This window comes from Oryctolagus cuniculus, chromosome 12, assembly GCF_051225735.1.
Source record: "Oryctolagus cuniculus isolate XC-2025 breed Fujian yellow rabbit chromosome 12, ASM5122573v1, whole genome shotgun sequence".
Taxonomy (NCBI): domain Eukaryota; kingdom Metazoa; phylum Chordata; class Mammalia; order Lagomorpha; family Leporidae; genus Oryctolagus; species Oryctolagus cuniculus.
In genome coordinates this window covers 100990056-101008572 of record NC_142878.1, presented here as the reverse complement: position 1 = coordinate 101008572, position 18517 = coordinate 100990056, and the positions used below count along the sequence as shown (strand labels likewise).

Here is an 18517-nt window from a genome sequence, read left to right as displayed (position 1 = left end):
GAGGGTCGTGACAGTGACAGTAACTGTGATGGTGATGATGATGGTGCCGCTGCTGACGGTAGTGGTGATGAGGATGATGGTGGTGGTGATGATGATAGCGATGGTGGTGATAACAATGGTGGTGGTGATAATGACGATGGTGTTGAGCCCCTTCTCAGCCATGGGCCACTGGGCTAAAGTCTTTTACTATAATTTTCTCCTTGAGCCTTCATAACAATACTCTGAGGTAGGTGTGCTCTCACTTCTGTTTTACAGATGAGTAAACTGAGGCTCGCACTCGGGAGGTGACTCACCCAAGGTTGCAGAACAAGGACTCAAACCCAGGCCTGCCTGACCCCGAAATCTACACTCCCAGTCACCATCTGTCACGCTTCTCTTCCATACATGGTTTGCTGGGGCCTCAGGCTGAGTCCATCTCTTCCCTCCCACTCCTCTCCGCACTGGTGTCCAGCAGGGTTTGGCCCCACAACACAGGTCAAAACCACTGAGGCTGCCTGATCTTGGACTTGAACTTCCCAAACTAGAAGCTAAAAAGTTTATACCTTTTTTTTTTTTTGACAGGCAGAGTGGACAGTGAGAGAGAGAGACAGAGAGAGAAAGGTCTTCCTTTTGCCGTTGGTTCACCCTCCAATGGCCGCCGCGGCCGGCGCGCTGCAGCCGGCGCACCGCGCTGATCCGATGGCAGGAGCCAGGAGCCAGGTGCTTCTCCTGGTCTCCCCATGGGGTGCAGGGCCCAAGCACCTGGGCCATCCTCCACTGCCCTCCCTGGCCACAGCAGAGAGCTGGCCTGGAAGAGGGGCAACCGGGACAGAATCCGGCGCCCCGACCGGGACTAGAACCCGGTGTGCCGGCGCCGCTAGGCGGAGGATTAGCCTAGTGAGCCGCGGTGCCGGCTATACCTTCTCTCTTAATAAAGTTAGTTGCCTCCAGTATTTCATCATTGTCACAAAAACAGCTGACACAAGCAGCTTCCTGGGTGAAACTCCTGTCACAGTTTCGTTCTTTCAACCCTTCCAACACCCTGTAACCAATCCCCAGGGAAGAGCAGTTGGCCTAGAGGTTAGGATCTGCACCCTGCACCAGAGTACCAGGGTGCAGTTCCTAGCTCCGGTCCCTGACTAATGCAGAGCAGGGAGGCAGCAGTGATGTTTCAATAACTGAGCTCCTGCCATCCGCATGGGACACCTGGACTGAGTTCCTGGCTCCCAGCCATGGTGGATGTTTGCAGAGTGAACAGGCAGATGGGTGCTCTCTGTGTCTTTCTCTTTCTACCTGTCTAATAAATAATAAAAATACTTGGGGGTCAGCGCTGTGGCGCAGCAGGTTAACGCCCTGGCTTGAAGCACCGGCATCCCATATGGGCGCCGGTTCGAGACCCGGTTGCTCCACTTCCAATCCAGCTCTCTACTATGGCCTGGGAAAGCAGAAGATGGCCCAATGTGGGAGACCTGGAAGAAGCTCCTGGCTCCTGGCTTCGGATCAGCACAGCTCCAGCCATTGTGACCAACTGGGGAGTGAACCAGCAGATGGAAGACCTCTCTCTCTCCCTGCCTCTCCTCTCTATGTGTAACTCTGACTTTCAAATAAAATAACTAAATCTTTAAATAAAAAAGCAAATAATAAAAATACCTGTTCTACCTGAAATACCCCCAGGGGCTTCCATTTTCCTGGCTGCACTAATCGCTACGCGCCTGCTGCCAGGGACCACCACTCTGACCCGCAGGAGGTCTTGCCGCCAGCTGCTGCCAGGGGTCTGTGCCGGGATCAACAGCAGCAGCTGTGGCACAGATGGCAGGTGGACCTTGAGAGCGCTCACCTCTGTGCCACAGTAGCGCTCGGCTGCGGTAGGAGCCTCTGCACTTTAGGGGTTTGGGTCAGCACAAGAACACGATAACTCAACCTGGACTTAAGTGTACACTAAGGGGCGGTGCTGTGGCGTAGCAGGTAAAGCCGCCGCCTGCAGTGCCAGCATCCCATACGGGCGCCGGTTCAAGTCCTGGCTGCTCCACTTCTGATCCAGCTCTCTGCTACGGCCCAAGCACTTGGGCCCCTGCACCCTGCACCTGGAAGAAACCCCTGGCTTCAGATCAGCACAGCTCCAGCCGTTGCGGCCAACAGGGAAGTGAACCAGCAGATGGAAGACCCCCCCACACACACACACTTCTCCTTCTCTCTGTGTGTAATTCTGACTTTCAAATAAATAAATAAGTCTTTTAAAAAGTGTACACTAAGAATGGGACTTTTAGCTTTGGCCTCGAGTGTGTCAAGGCCAGAAGCAACAGGGTGGGACGTGTCAAGACATTTGTCCCTGACTGCCACCAATTCCTGTGCAAGCTGCCTTGGGGAAATCTGTCTCTGAGCAGGCACAGAGCTGCGGCAGACACTGCTGCTTCCTACCCAACCAACAGCCCTCTTCACCATCACCCTCCTCTTCTTCCTCTACCCTGGGAGCCTTCCCAGTTCCCAGAGATGAAGGGGGACTGGCTTCCACCAGCCCAGGGTGCCTCCTTTAGTCTCAGGCCCGTGACATGTCGCCCGGCCAGTGAGACCTGTGGAGTGCACAGTCATCTTCCCACGGAAGCAGAGACACAAGGCAGACACCTCCTGTGTTTGGCCTCTGGAATGGCTGCAGGAGGAGGGAGCACCTGAAGCTGTTTCACCATTGGCTGCCATGCTGGGAGCTGCCAACGCCTGGGGGTCAGGGAGGGGAAGAGCTTGTGTCCCCACTGTCCGCACTGTCATCATGGAGCTGCTGACTTAAACAACCCAGAGCCACTGAACCTCTGAGTCCCCGTGCGGTGTGATGTCCTCCTGCTATTTCAACTACTTCTACTTGGAGCTTCTGTTACTGGCAGGCAGAATTACTGGACTTGACCAGGTAGACCACACTTGCTCACTCTCTCTTTTTTTATTTGACAGATAGAGTTAGTGAGAGAGAGAGACAGAGAAAGATCTTCCTTCCGTTGGTTCACCCTCCAAATGGCTGCTACGGCCGGAGCTATGCCGGTCCGCAGCCAAGAGCCAGGTGCTTCCTCCCAGTCTCCCATGCAGGTGCAGGGGCCCAAGCACCAGGGCCATCCTCCACTGCCTTCCTGGGCCACAGCAGAGAGCTGGACTGGAAGAGGAGCAACCGGGACTAGAACCCAGCGCCCACGTAGGATGTCGGCACCACAGGCGGAGGATTAATCAAGTGAGCCACTCTCCCTTCTCCCTTCTCCTTCTTCTTCTTCTTTTTTTTAATTTGACAGGCAGAGTTAAGACAGTGAGAGAGAGAGCCGGAGAGAAAGGTCTTCCTTCCATTAGTTCACCCCCCAAAATGGCTGCTACGGCCGGCGCTGTGCTGATAAGAAGCCAGGAGCCAGGTGCTTCCTCCCAGTCTCCCATGTGGGTGCAGGCGCCCAAGGACTTGGGCCATCCTCCACTGCACTCCCAGGCCACAGCAGAGAGCTGGACCAGAAGAGGAGCAGCTGGGACTAGAACCTGGCACCCATATGGGATGCTGGCGCCGCAGGCGGAGGATTAACCAAGTGAGCCACGGCAGCGGCCCCCCAACTTCTCTCTTTCCAAAGGGGGAAACTGAGGCTTGGCAAGAGAATTGCTGAAGGCCACTCTGTACGTGTGTGGTATGGCCAGGACCTCTCCTCTACCCCTCTGTCCGGGCACTGTGCACGGTGATGGAGATCAGTGCTCAGTAGTTCTTGCTTCTAGGAAACGCTTCCTTTTCTCACTCTCCTACAGCTGCTCTGAGCTGCAAGGGGCATGCAGGTGTGGAATGAAGACAATTCCAGATACATTTCCATCTTGCAACCCGCTTCCCTGCCTGTTTGCCCGGGAGGCACAATTACCCGGCTTGGCAGCTGTGGGGCACCTGCTTCCGTGGACTGCCCAGCCACTCTGCTCCTGGCTGCCATTGACCCAGAAGCTCAGAAGAGGGTGAGTCCGTTCTCAAATGTGGGTGATTCCCACAGGGCTGACGTGCAGACAGCAGAGAGCTCGGCAGGCCTGCCTGCTCCACCTTGGGTGGGAGACCGGATGTGGGGAGTTCACTGTTCCCTTGGCTCATGGTCACAGCCTCTGTTTGTTGGCCATGCAAGCAATGGAGCTTGGGAACCTCTGCTGGCACGAGCCCCAGCCCAGAGCTAAGCAGAGAATCTAAGCAAGCAGAGGAGGGAGAGGATCCCATCCCTCGACCGAGGCTGGGCCTCAGAGCCAGGGAGGAGCAGGCAGAGGCAGAGTCCGGTTTCCTGCGAAGATTCTTCCTTTTATGTTTAAGTAGCCATGACTGTTTCTGCAGGTGACATCAGGCCTTTCTCTCCCAAAGAGATGGGTGAGTCTGTGAAGTCTGCAGTGACAGTCACGGGGGCGTGCCCACACCCCAGGAGACCCCTGTCCCTTCCCTTAGCAAGGCTGCCCAGCTAGGTTTGCTTGCCGGAAGCAGTCACAGCTTTGGCTATAAGTCACAGAGCCCAACTCTGGCTACCTCAGCCAAAAGGGAGCTTCTAGGAAGGGTTTGCAGGACGCTCTGGGCTCCAAGCTGCACAGCACCAGTGGGATGAGAAGGGAGGTGGCAGCAGCCTGGCTCAGCAGCCCGGCGAAGTCGGCAGTCTCCAAGGTAGCATCAGTGCACCCCTCCTTCTGCGACCCACACCCTGTTGTCCCTGCCATGGGTCAGAGGGCTGGGACCCAGGACACTGCAGAAATGACAGCTGTCACCCCCAGGCTGTGTCATGGGAGACACCGTGGCAGGAAGAAGCCATCTGCCACGTCATAGAGTCACTCAAGCCGCTCACGGGACAGTCTACGTGGAGTGGGACCCGGGCTGTGCGTGAGCTGTCCTGCCAGGCCTCCCGAGAGTCACAGGCCTGGGCCACAGCTTGACCACAACCTTGTGAGAGACCTGGGGCCAGAACACCCAGCGAGTGAATGACATCTTAATCTGTGTTTTTTGCGTCCTGCCCTCCCCACCCCCAACATCCACAAAGCAGCCTTTATCATTATTCCGTGCTGCAGAAGGGAACGCAGAGGCCTGCCCAGGAAGCGGCAGGGTTGGGATATAACACAGCCGTGGGCTAGGAATGACGGCTGCTGAGCTCACCTGGTTTTTTTTTTTTTTTTTTTTTGACAGGCAGAGTGGACAGTGAGAGAGAGAGACAAAGAGAAAGGTCTTCCTTTGCCGTTGCTTCACCCTCCAATGGCCACCGCGGCCAGTGCACTGCGGCTGGCGCACCGCGCTGATCTGATGGCAGGAGCCAGGTGCTTCTCCTGGTCTCCCATGGGGTGCAGGGCCCAAGCACTTGGGCCATCCTCCACTGCACTCCCAGGCCACAGCAGAGAGCTGGCCTGGAAGAGGGGCCACCGGGACAGAATCCGGCGCCCCGACCGGGACTAGCACCCGGTGTGCGGGCGCCGCAAGGCGGAGGATTAGCCTATTGAGCCGAGGCACCGGCCTCACCTGGTTCTGCTTCAGAAATCCCTTGCTCTGTGCCACTTGCCCTGGGGTCCCAGTACGGGGTCTATTGGTCCCTCCCACTCACCCAACAATTGGGCCAGCAGGGAGTTTCTGGCTCCCAGGCTCACCCAATGTCACTTTTACCCCAGCCCCTCAAGGGCATGTATGCACAGCCCTGCCTGGCGGCCCACTCTCAGCCTACGACGTGAGCCCAGACAGTCCCGGGTTGCACAGGTGCGCCCCGAGCTTAGTATTTCCAGGAACAGCGATGCTTTGTTAGAAACAGTGGCCGCCTGGGGCCATGATGCAACACCCTGGAGTCTGCTGGTTCCCTTCCCGCGGGGCCCCCAGCAAGGTCCCTGCTTCAACAAATCCCACACAGGGCTGCCACCTGCCCCAGCGTCTGGTGCCCGTTCTCTCCCGGGAGGCAGGGCAGCTTACGCAACTTTCTTTCTCGGGTTGCGCTTCCTCTTCGAGGTCTGTGTTCACCACTACGCTGTGTTCTGGATGCACTGTGTGCAGTGGGTGCGTAAATGATGGAGAAGAGAGGAAACAGCTGGGAAGAGAGAGTCGGGGCGGAGAGTGGGAGGGCGGTATCAGGGTGTCTGCACCTTTAAGAAGCAATGGCTTTCAGATTGCTTTGGAGGAAGGAACTGAGGGCCGAAACCTCTTCTGGCTGAAGCCTTTGGGAGATGGGGGTGGGGGGCGGGTAGAACGCTTACCCTAAAGGCAGCAGTCACTCCCCAGAGACAGCCCCTGACAACCTTTGTCGGAAAGTTTTCCCATTTGCAGGACTAATGCCCACCTCCCCCAACACAACACGCCGGGACCAGCAGGGCACAAAGCTGAGCTCCAGCACTCCCTCCCCTCCAAGGCTGCAGCCCTGTTTCTGCATTGTTTACAGTTACGGGCATCTGCACGGGACAGAAACCCCAACCACACAGCATGGACGCTAGTCCTTGCCTAAAGGGAGTCAGAGATGAGGCTCAGCACCCTTTTCTACAGAAAGGACCTGGGGCACCTGGCCGGCATCATGGAGCCAGCCCTGTGCTGGCAGAGAGCAGCCTGGATCTTGTGAGATCCTTAGTGTGTGGCTTCTGCCTCACGCTTCTCTCACACTCACGCTGCAGCCAGCAGGAAGCGGGAAACACTGGAGCAGCTGTCCTAGTTTTCCCAGGACATGGGGAGGGGGGATTGCCCAAAATGTGGGACCCTCAGTGCTAAAACCAACAAAGTCTCGGGCAAACCAGGACACACTCAGAGAAGGGCGTGGCCTTCAGGGCACTTTGGGGAAGTCATATAACATGTTGCTTTCTCCCCATTGGCCCCAGTGTAGTCTCACACCCTCATCTACTGCAAGGAAGGCTGGGAAGCAGAGATTTTATTGGGGGGGGGGGGTGGCGTGGGGTGTGTGTGTGTGTGTGTGTGTGTGTGTCTGTGTGCAACTAAAAAGAAAGAGTCCGGCTCCAAATTCAGAGAGGAGATTTCGCTGGAGGGCTGGGGACGTGCTCTCCTTAACCACACTCAAAAAAATACCCTCCAGGGTTGGGTGTTGCCTCACTGAAGATGCTGAAAGGCAAGGAAGTTGGAGGCCTCTCGGGCAAGGCAGGAGGGCAGCGACAGCAGTTCCCGTGTGCTCCACCCACGCCGGCAGAGGACACTGCTTTTCCAGACTCCCTTGCAGCTAGAGCACTGGCCTAGTGGCTTCAGCCCAGGGTGAGGGGACATCTGTGGTGGGGTGTATAGGAGAAAAAGCCCGGTTCCAGTGGCCACGCTCCTGACTTGAGGTGATGCCTAGACCTGAGGCAGCCCATCAGTGACCACAAGGAGCCAACCCAAGGATGCAGCCAATAGCAAAACAGTAGGATACCAGAGCAGAGGCGTGGGGAAAGGCGGGGCTCTTAGATCCATCCCTGAGCTTCTGGGTTCATCCTAGAGCCGGTTACTCCTGGGTGAGAGCATGAAAATCTCAAGCAAGCCGTTTCTCATTGGATGCACTATTGCTTGCCACTGATACTGGATAATGTCAATCATTTCTCCCAATAAAGAGTGCATCTCCCACCAAGGGAAAGGGGGAGAAGGGTGGTCCCTGCTGCTCCTGTGGGGAAGCTGTGTGGGGGTGAGGATGGCACAGGAAGTTAGGGGTGGGCCCCCTCCCTCTTCTGCCTTCCCTCCTTCCTTTCTCTACCCCCAGATCCTACCTCCGAGAGCTCACAGCCTGGCCCATGAGACAGACAGCTAAGCAATCCAGCATAACAGGGGTGACAAGGACCAGGATAGGGAAATTGGGGTGGTGGCCGAGGCCTAAGACAGATTCTCCATCTATATTCAGGGCTGCAGAGAGTTTACTAGGGAAGATGACCATGTAGGGTCCTCAGGGATGAGTAGGAGTCAGGCAGGAGAGAGGAGGCAGGGTTCAAGGGCATGGTCCAAGCCTGTAGCAGAGCCAGGAGGCAGAAAGTGATTCCTTCAACAGACTGAGCACAGCGCAGTGAGCTAGGGGAGTGGTTTGAGATGAAAGAGAGGGGTCCCCAGGGAGTGGCTCAGCATTGTCCCGGGAGCCACCAGGAGGACCTGGCACTTTGCCTGACAGCACTGACCAGGGCCCGCCTGCCTCTTACCCACCAGGCACCCTGCGTGACTCAGCGGCGGTGCAGGTCTTGTCCTGGCGGATTCCATCACAAAGCCTGGTGTGCAGCAGCATCCAGCCAGCCCGGGGTGGGCCCCGGTAGCAATCCTGCGCGGCCACACCAAGGCTGAAGAGCAGTCCGCCCTGGCCGCTGCTGTGTGGCAGGGTAGGAGTGGGGCCCTTTGCAGAAGGGCTTTGTACCCCATGCCACCAGAGGACAGTGCTAACTTCCTCCCCCTTTCGGGAATGGGGCTCCCTCTTCCCCACCTCCTGTTCTAGCAGAAACTATGGCTGGAGAGCTTGGAGCTCCCTGTCGGGGGAGCACGAGTGTGGGCAGCCTGGGAGAGGGTACATGAAATACCCAGACTGTGGGTCACGTGGGACTGGGAGCCGCAGGCCTGTTGCTGGGCATGGCAGTAGGGGTGTGGTTAGGAGCCGCCGGAGGGATTGCAGAGATGTAGGCGTTTGGCACATTTCTTTATTTTTCCAAAGTTGATTCAAATTTGACTTCAAGCCACTATCCCAGTGAGCTGGCCAGAAGTCCAATCCCAGGCACACCACTGAGCCTCCTTCCCCCAACCTCCACCTCTTGTCAAGGTCCCAGGGCCTTAAGCAGTGTCAGGGCCTCGGGGAAGCTGCTGTCCCAGCAGCAGCTGTGGCAATACCCATCAGGGCCCGGGCCTGTGCACCTTGGGCCTGGTGGCTGTGCCGATCTGGGGCTCCCTCTGGGATGTGGGACTTGTAGGGGAGGGGCACAAGCTCTCAACTCAAGACCCACCCTCCCTGAGGGTCCCAGGCCTTGTCATCTCTGGACACTGCCTAGCATCGGGGCGTGGGACCTCTCCCCACTCCTGCCAGCTCTCATCACACTCTGCCCCTTCCCCTTCTAGGGTGAAAATCTCTCCCTCTTCCTTCTTGCTGCTGTCAGAGGCCCGCCCTCTCTTCCTTCCCCCTCTGGGACACCTCACAGGATCTCTATAACGAGTCAAGGTTATCACAAAGGACAGGACAATCCACCGGCTTCCAGTTGCTTCTATGTTCTGATCCCCAAAAATACCCAAGGCAAGGAAATACCAAGGAACTGACTTTGCTTGAAAAAGCCAGAGGAGGGGCAGGCATTCAGCCTGGTGGTGGAGATGCCCACAGCTGGGTTCCACTCCCAGCTCCTGCTCCCAACTCCACTTTCTGCTAATGCAGACCCTGGGAAGCAGCGGTGATGGCTCAAGTTCAGTCCTTGGGAGACCTGGATCCTGGTGCTCCCATCTTCTATCAGTCCCAATTTGGTGCCAGCTATGGCAGGAATCTGGGGAGTGAACCAGTGAGTGGAAGATCTCCCTCTCCCTCCTCTTCCTCTCCCTCCTCTCCCTCCTCCTCTCCCTCCTCCTCTCCCTCCTCCTCTCCCTCCTCCTCTCCCTCCTCCTCTCCCTCCTCCTCTCCCTCCTCCTCTCCCTCCTCCTCTCCCTCCTCCTCTCCCTCCTCCTCTCCCTCTCCAATAAATAAGTGAACAGAAAGAACTGGAGAGAGAAAAATACGCAGTTAACATCTCAATGAGTCGTGTCATCTGCTACCTCTGTCTCGTGAAAAGTGCGACTCAGCCCCAGTGCTGCCCGTGTCAATCCCGTGTGCTCCTGGCTCTCACCTGGTGATTGCACCTGGCTTGAGCATCTCTCAAGTACTCCTTCCCACTCAAGGACTTGGGCCACGTTCTGCTGCCTGCCCAGGTACAATGGCAGGAAGCGTCTGAATTTGAGAGGGAGATTCCATGAGATTTACACACTAAGGGTGGGTGCCCCCTCCCCGCCTTGGTGCCCCTCCACCGCCAGAATGCTCTTGCCCTGTGTATTCCCCTCAGGTGGGTGACCAGTAGATGCTCAGCAAAGAGGTCTTCAGATCCTGACCCCGAGCTGTATCAGTGAAAGGGATGGTCGCCGGCTGGTGCTGCAGCGTAGCCAGTAAAACTGCCGCCTGCAGTGCCGGCATCCCCTATGGGCACTGGTTTGAGTCCCAGATGCTCCACTTCTAACCCAGTTCCCTGCTAATGTGCCTTGGAAAGCAGTGGGAGATGGCCCAAGTCTTTGGGCCCCAGCACCTGCATGGGAGACCCAGAAGAAGCTCCTGGCTTCAGGCTTTGGATTGACACAGCTCTGGCTGTTGTGGCTATCTGGGGAGTGAAACAGCAGGTGGAAGCTCTCGCTCTTAAATAAACCAATCTTAAAAAAAAAAGGGGGGGGGTGGTCACAGCCAAGTTCCTATGGTGACACTGCTGGTTGCTAAACCTTATTCTTCCCCACTCACACAGCTTTCAGGGACCCCTTAAGTCTAATCAAAAAATGAGGGACCACTATAGATTTGAAGAAAGCTTCCAATATGGAAGACAGAGATCAAAACCAAACAAACAAAAAGAATGAAATGGAGGTCCCAGAGACAATGCAGAGAGAGAAATGCCTTAAAACAAAGATGTCAGGGGTCGACACCGTGGTGTAGTTGGCTAAGCCTCCGCCAGCAGTGCTGGCATCCCATAAGGGCGCAAGTTCAAGTCCTGGCTGCCCCTCTTCCGATCCAGCTCTCTGCTGTGGCCTGGGAAGGCAGTGGAAGATGGCCCAGGTCCTTGGGTCCCTGCACCCACATGGGAGACCCAGAGGACACTCCTGGCTTCGGATTGGCCCAGCTCCGGCAGTTGTGGGGAGTGAACCAGTGGATGGAAGACCTCTCTCTCTGTCTCTCCCTCTGTCTGTAACTCTACCTTTCAAATACATAAAATTAAAAAAAAATTTTTAAAAGACAGAAAAGTCAAACCACAAGGAAAGAGTCTTTGAATATTAAAACTGGAGCCAGCATTGTGGCGCATCTGGTTAAGCCACCGCTTGTGACACTGGCATCCCATTTGGGAGTGCCAGTTCAAGTCCCAGCTACTGAGCTCTGATCCAGCTTCCTGCTAACGCACCTGAGAAGGCAGCGGAAGACGGCCCAAGTCCTTGGATTCCTGACACCCACGAAGGAGACCAGGATGGAGTATCCAGCTCCTGACTTTGGTCTGGCCCAGCCTTGTCTGTTGCAGCCATTTGGAGAGTGAACCAGCAGATGGAAGATTGATATTCTCTCTCTCTCTACCTTTTAAATAAATAAGTCTTTTTTAAAAATCACAATGGGAGACACAATAGAAGAAAACTAGAAGATAAATCCAGAGGGGCAAATGTTCAAAAATTAGAAGAGCATAGAGAAAATGGAAAAGAAAATGTTATCAAAGAAACTATACATAACATCCCAGAAGTCAATGACATGGAATTTCAGATTGGAAGACACACATAATTCTCCAGTACAAGGCACGAAAAAAGATTAAGATCTGTTACAATACTGTGGATAAAGACACGGTTCTAAAAACTTCCAGAAAGAAAGGAAAAAAAAAAAAAACCAGTTCACACACAGGTCACCAAGCAACAGAACGGCATCAGACTCATCAGGAGCTAGAATTCAGCTGGCGAAGTCTCCAATAGGAGAAGAGAAACACTTCCCAGCCCTGTTCTATTCCTTACCAAATTGTGAGCCAAGTGTGCCGGGAGACCTTCCCACAAAACTTGCTCACCTGTGTGTGCTCCCAAGGCGCTCCCTCAAAGTCAGGGAGTGACCCGAGAAAGAGAAAGGCAAGGGAGCCCCAAACGAGGCTGCCCACATAGGAGAGGGCTGGGGGAGACGTCGCGGGCCAGCAGGCCCACAGAGGACCAGGGGGAGAAGAGCCAGGGCCTCCAGGAGGGGGTGAGTCCGCAAACACCTGGAGAGACCAACTTCACAGAGAGAAGATGTCCACTGCACTCACAGTTTTGGAGGTTCAGGTTCAAGGTCAGGAGGCCGCTGTGGTTTGGACATCTGGTGAGGGTGGCAGATGTGGCCATGGTAGCATGCATGAAGGTGAAGGGTCACTGGGAGCCGGGAAGCGGGGGGAGGGGATGGAGAGGGAGGAGATAAGAGGAAGGAAGAGCAAGGGAGAGGAGGGGAGAGAGGGAGAGAGAGGAAGAGGGGCTGACCCCACTCAGGCTTCTATAAGCAACCCCTGTGAGAAGCACCTTCCCAGGGCAGCAGCCCCAAGGACCTAAGTACCTCCCCACAGGCCCGCCTCCCAAGCACCATCATTGGATCAAGTTTCCATCTGTTTCCACCTGCCTTTAACTTACCAGATTTTAAACCCCTGCCCAGGGGGCCAGCGCCTGGTGGCGCAGTAGGTTAATCCTTGACCTGTGGTGCCAGCATTCCTCAAGGGCACCGGTTCGAGTCCTGGCTGTTCCTCTTCCAATCCAGCTCTCTGCTAAGGCCTGGGAAAGCAGTGGAAAATGGCCCAAGTGCTCGGGCCCCTGCACCCACGTGGGAGACCTGGAGGAAGCTCCTGGCTTCAGATCGATGCTGTTGTGGTCATTTGGGGAGTGAATCAGTGGATGGAAGACCTCTTTCTCCCTCTCTGTCTGTAACTCTACCTCTCTAATTAATTAATTAAAAACAAAACAAAACACCCTGCCTGAGTGAGCTTGGGCGCCAAGTCCTACTCCTCCTACAGCAAGAAGGAGCACTTCTACCCAGCAAGGCGGTCAGAGATGGAACTGGTGTGTTTGACTCGGCAGAAAAGAGATCTCAGGGCTCTGGGTTTGTTTGTTTGTTTTTGTTTTTGTTTGTTTTTGACAGGCAGAGAGGACAGTGAGAGAGAGAGAGAGACAGAGAGGAAGGTCTTCCTTTACCATTGGTTCACCCCCCAATGGCCGCTGCTGATCCGCAGCCCAGAGCCAGGTGCCTCTCCTGGTCTCCCATGCGGGTGCAGAGATGCGGGTGCCATCCTCCACTGCACTCCCTGGCCACAGCAGAGAGCTGGCCTGGAAGAGGGGCAACCGGGACAGAATCTGGCGCCCTGACCGGGACTAGAACCCGGTGTACCGGCGCCGCAAGGCGGAGGATTAGCCTAGTGAGCCGCGGCGCCAGCCAGGGCTCTGGTTTTTGAAAAACACATACAATTTTCTTAGACAATCCAGGAAGACAAAGACCCTGACAAAGAAAACTAAGCCAATATAAACGAGAAAACACGATCTGATCAGGATTGGAAGATACACAATATTTTCCCATTTCTGATATTGAAGTGCAAACAAGGGAGTCGCCACTGAGTTGGGGACATTCTTTCTTAATGGCCGGTCTTGTAACTGTAGACGGGCGAATTCTGTTGCTATCTCCAGGCGGAAGGCAAGACGTGCTAGAAGGAAAGTATAATTACAGTGTGCCGCTCCATTATCCGTGCTCAGCAGAGCTGTAACGAGGCAGAAACACATTAATGGATTATGATTTTATCAAAGGGTGTGGAATTCCCATTTTGGGAGGAAAATGGGCAGAAAATGAGGGCGAGGGATGGGATGAAAGTGTTCCTGCTTTATCTTCCCTAATGGGGAGTAAAAAGGCGACATCCTAAATCAATAATTCAGGAGAATCTCAGTGGTGATGGGAAGACACTACGGAGCAAGGACCGATGAGTCGAAGGAGGGAACTCTGGGATGAGGAGGGATTGCTGGAATGTTCCTTTGTGAATGTTGTTACTGTGAGAAACCTTCAAGTACCAAGAGATTTTAAAGATCACGCACACGCGGGGCTTCGATTTGAATGGAAGGAGAAAAGGAAGTGGGGCCAGAGGCAGGAAACCGGGGACCCCGCCCCTTGATGAGCGGGGCTGGGGGTGCTGCTCCTGGGTGGGGGGGACCCAGGAGGTGTCTTGTTGGGGAGGGAAGAGAGCCTCCGTCACCGGCCCAGGCCAGGCTCCCAGCGGCAGCTGCACCTGGGCCTTGGGGCTCTGCAGTCTGCAGCCATGCAGGTCTCTCCAGCTGCTGAAGCCTGGAGCCCAGGGGGCTCCACGGACGCAGCAGGCAACACACCCGCCCCCTCTGCTGGAAGCAGGGAGATTGCAGCAGGGGGCTGGTGGGGTGTTCCCCCCGGCTTCTGCGCCATCACTGCTTTGCTTTTTGATAATTGTTTCTTTTTCATGTGGAAGGCTGAGAGATGAGAGAGAGAGAGAGCGAGAGCGAGACAGCGCTTCTATCCACTGGTCAACTCCCCAAATGCCCACAACAGCCAGAGCTAGGCCAGGCTGAAGCCCGGAGCCCAGAGCTCAGTGTGTCTCTCCTGTGAGTGGCAGGAACCCTAGTAGCTGAGCCGTCATCTGCTGCCTCCCAGGTGCACAGTAGCAGGAGGCTGGAGTCCACCACAGTCAGGAATCCAACTCAGCTGCCTTCCCAAGCGTGTTTGCAGGGAGCTGGATGGGAAGTGGAGTAGCCAGGACTCAAACTAGGCCTCCGATGTGGGCCGTGGGCACCCTAAGCAGCAGCTTAGCCTGCGGCGCCATGGCGCCTGTCCCACCGTGGGCGTTGGACAGAGCACAGTAAGGATGGTTTGGCTCCCTGCCGTGACATCTCAGGTCTCAGCTGGGAAGACTCAAAGGGCTGGAACTGTTACGGGAATACGTTTCCTGGTTTTTGTTCCAAGCTCTTGCCCCTACAGGAGATAAGAATTCAAAGCAGAGGCATAAATACAGGGCAACTCTGAGAGCAGGATTTATTTAAAGTGAGAGTGAAAGGACATTCATGCGAGGGTGGGGGCGACACAGGGAGAGGTGTCTACCGTGAGAGGGCCAGGGAGATGCCTTCGAGGAGAGAACATGAGAGAAGGGGAAAGAAGGGCCACCAGCAAGGGCAAGAAGCCAACAGTGCCACTCCCTGTGCAGTAGTTCCCTTTACGGGGCGGTGGGTGGTCCCTTAATTAAATATACAAGCAGGGTGGAGCTTGGGCAGGGTTTCGTGTGTGTTAGCTTCCATCATGGCATCTCCTCCTTCCCTGGTCCAGATGAGACCCAGGTGCATCATGGGAAAGTGGGCATCCTAGATGGGCATGGCAGGGGTGGGGTTACAGTGCAGAGCTGCAGAGGCGGGAGTTGGGGGGATATCTTCCTGCTCATTTAACCTCCCTGACTTCCGGCCCAGTTCCCCCATGCCAGAACTATGCAGCAGCTTCCTCACTCATCCCCAGCACTTGGGCTGGGAAGACTTGAAGTCTGGCCCGCTCTGGGGCTGTGGCCCAGTGCCTACCATGTGGTACCCGCCTCTGTGACTGGGGCTTGCTCACAGCACAGCAGCCCCAGGAGAGTGAGACCGTCTCTGTGGTGGGTCAGGGTGCCAGGAGGGAGTGTCCCCCAGTGAACAAGGCCAAAGCTGTCTGGCCTTTGAGGTCCCCTCCTCAGAAGAATGAAATAGACGTAAATAAATAGAATTTAATTAATCAACTAGTCAATAAATTTAATTAATAAATTAATTAAATCTTTGGAATTAAACTTCTTTTAATACTGCTGTCTATGAACTTTTTGAAGTTCCTCCTATTGGTCAAAGTGGTCACAGCCCACCCAGCTGACCAGGCATGAGGACACAGACCTGGCAACTCGGGGGCAGTGTCGAAGGATTTGCAGACATGGGGCAGGCAGTGTGGCACAGTGGGTTAAGCTGTCACCTGTGGCGCTGGCATCCCGGTTCAAGTCCTGGCTGATCCTGTGCTCTGCCTCTGATCCACCTCCCTGCTAACGCACCTGGGAAAAGCAGCGGAAGATGGCACAAAAGGCGGGGCTCCAGGGCGTCTATATGGGAGACCCAGATGGAGATCCTGGTTCCTGACTTCAACCTGGCCCAGCTCTGGCTGCGGCAGCCATCTGGGGAGTGAACCAGCAAATGGGAAAATCACCACTGTCTCTCAAATAAATAAAGTAAAAATTTAATAATAATAAAGTATTTTTATACATATACCTGTCCACAACGAGGAGGCCAATGTCGTAGGGTAGTTAGGTGTCTGGGAGTGACATCGAACCGAATGGGTTGGAACCTCGGCCCTGCAGCTGTGTGTTCTCAAGTCAACCTCTTCACTTCTCTGCCTTGCAGAAGTATTTTACAGTGGGAAAATGAAGATGAGGATACTTATCTCACACAATTGACTTGTTTGTGCTTTTTTAAAACTTTATTTGTTTGTGGCCTGAGCTGTGGTACATCAAGTTAACACTCTAGCCTGAAGCACCAGTATCAGATATGGGCGCCAGTTCAAGACCCGGCTGCTCCACTTCCGATCCAGCTCTCTGCTGTGGCCTGGGAAAGCAGTGGAAGATGGCCCAAGTCCTTGGGCCCCTGTGCCCACATGGGAGAACCGGAAGAAGCTCCTCCTGGTTTTGGATCAGCTCAGCTCCAGCTGCTGCAGCCAAATGGGGAGTGAACCAGCAGATGGAAGACTCTCTCTCTCTCTCTTTTTCTCTCTCTCTCTCTTTCTCCTTCTCTCTCTATGTAACTGTGACTTTCAAGTTTAAAAAAAAAAAAAAAAAAAACTTTGTTTAAGATGCAGGGGAAGCAAACAGAGCTCTCATTTATTGGTTCACTCCCCAAATGCCTGCAAGAGCCAGGGCTGGGCTGGGGCCAATGCTAGAAACTGGGAACTCAGTCTATGTCTCCCATGTGAGTGCAGGGACCCAAATTACTTGAGCCATCACCACTGCCTCCTAGGGTCTATGTTAGCAGGAAGCTGGAGCCAGAGCCAGAAACAAAACTCAGGGACTTGGGCCTGGTGCTGTGGCTCACTTGGTTAATCCTCCCCATCCCATATGGGCACAGGTTTGAGTCCTGGTTGCTTCTCTTCCAGTCCAGCTCTCTGCTATGGCCTGGGAAAGCAGTAGAAGATGGCCCAAGTGCTTGGGCCCCTGCACCCGCGTGGGAGACCAGGAAGAAGCTCCTGGCTTCACACTTTCCCAGAGATGACCACAAGTGAGCTCCAGCCCTCCATGGAGACACCATGCCACCTCCAAGATTTCCCCCCCCAAAAAAAGGACAGGGAAAAACCAGCAGTACTCAAGCCCCATCCAAACTCCATCTCCTTTGAATACACAATTAGGTCCCGCCCCAGCTGTCATCCTCCACCCTATAAAAGTGTGGCCCTAACTTTGGTGGGGGCAGCAGCCCCTCCTTCATGTCTGAGCGGGCACTGTCTCTTTCAATAAACCTTGCTTTCCTGCTGCCCTTGGATACATCTCCTCCATGAGTCCTTTTCTCACCTGGAGCCAAGAACCTAAGCCCAGCTAGGGGTCAGAACCCCACAACTGGGGGAACCCCCATCTTCTGGTTCACGTCCCAGATGGCTCCAACAGCCAGCACTGAGCCAGGCCAAAGCCAGGAGCCACGAGCTTCATCTGAACCTGTCTTCATCAGGCTCAAACATAAGCCCTTGGTAACCCTTGTCTTGCCTGTACATTGGCCCCTCCTTTTTTTTCTTTTGAGATTTGTTGGCTTGTTTATTTGAAAGGCAGAGTGACAGAGAGGAGAGAGATCAATATTGCACCTGATGGTTCTCTCCTCAAATGGCTACGATAGCCAGGACTAGGGCCAGGAGCCTAGAAGTTCATCCTGGTCTCCCACGTGGGTGGCAGGAACTGGAGTCCTTGGGCCATCATCTGCTGCCTCCCAGGCACATTAGCAGGAAGCTGGATCAAAAGCAGAGAGTAGCCGGGACTCGAACCAGCGCCACCATATGGGGTGCTGGCAGTGCAGGCAGCGGCTTTCCCCACTACACCACAGCAGTGGCCCTTGCTCCTCTGTTGAAACCGAGCCCCTCCCCAGGCACAGACATTGCCTGTAAACTGCTCAGAACAGACACTCCACGGCAGCCCGCCCGGCGGCACTTCCTCTGCTGACTGACGTTGAAAACCAAAATGGTTTGGAGAAAATTAAAACAGGCGATTCTTCTAAAGGTTCAAAAGGGTCTTATTGAGAAAGGAAGTTTCAAGGGATCTCAGCTAGCTTTTGTTGACAAAGTGAGTTTCCTATCCCCACAGTGCAACCCAGGGTCCAGGTTTTGGGGCACAGCTGGGCACAGGAACACAGGCAGAGAACCTGACACTGTTTATTCCAGAGGGTGTTCCAGGAATACCTTCAACATCGTACTCGGGGAGGGGGGAGTGTGGAGTGGGGGGCAGGTGGTGTGTGGCGGGGACAGGGTGGGGGTTGGACCACCACAGACAAGAAAAACTGCAAGAGATCAGTCTGAGTCAGATTTTTTAAAAATGTATTCATTTAAAAGGCAGAGTTACAGAGACAGAGAGAGAGAGAGAGAGAGAGAGGGAGGGAGGTCTTCCACCTGCTACTTCGCTCCCCAAATTGCCCTAACGACTGGGGCTGGCCAGGACGAAGCCAGGAGCCAGGTCTCCCACGTGGGTGCAGGGGCCCAGGCACTCAGGGCATCTTCCACTGCCCTCCCAGGTGCATTAACAGGGAGCTGGGTTAGAAGAGGAGCAGCTCCTATGTGGGAGGTTGGTGTTGCAAGCGTTGGCTTAACCAGCTGCACTCCCATACTGGCCCCTAAGATTTTTGAACCTGCAGTGTATGAAAGCTGTATGCTGTGAG

The 18517-nt window shown here is 54.9% G+C and overlaps 1 protein-coding gene across 1 annotated transcript in view; it reads right to left on the bottom strand.

The window, feature by feature from the left end:
- PDE8A (phosphodiesterase 8A) overlaps window positions 1-12151 on the bottom strand; it is a 169949-nt gene extending 157798 nt beyond the window's left edge. Inside the window, exon 1 of the mRNA XM_089310761.1 lies at window positions 11893-12151. The gene's annotated coding sequence lies outside the window, so the exon portion shown is untranslated. The remainder of the gene's footprint in view (window positions 1-11892) is intronic.
- Window positions 12152-18517: the final 6366 nt, after the last annotated feature.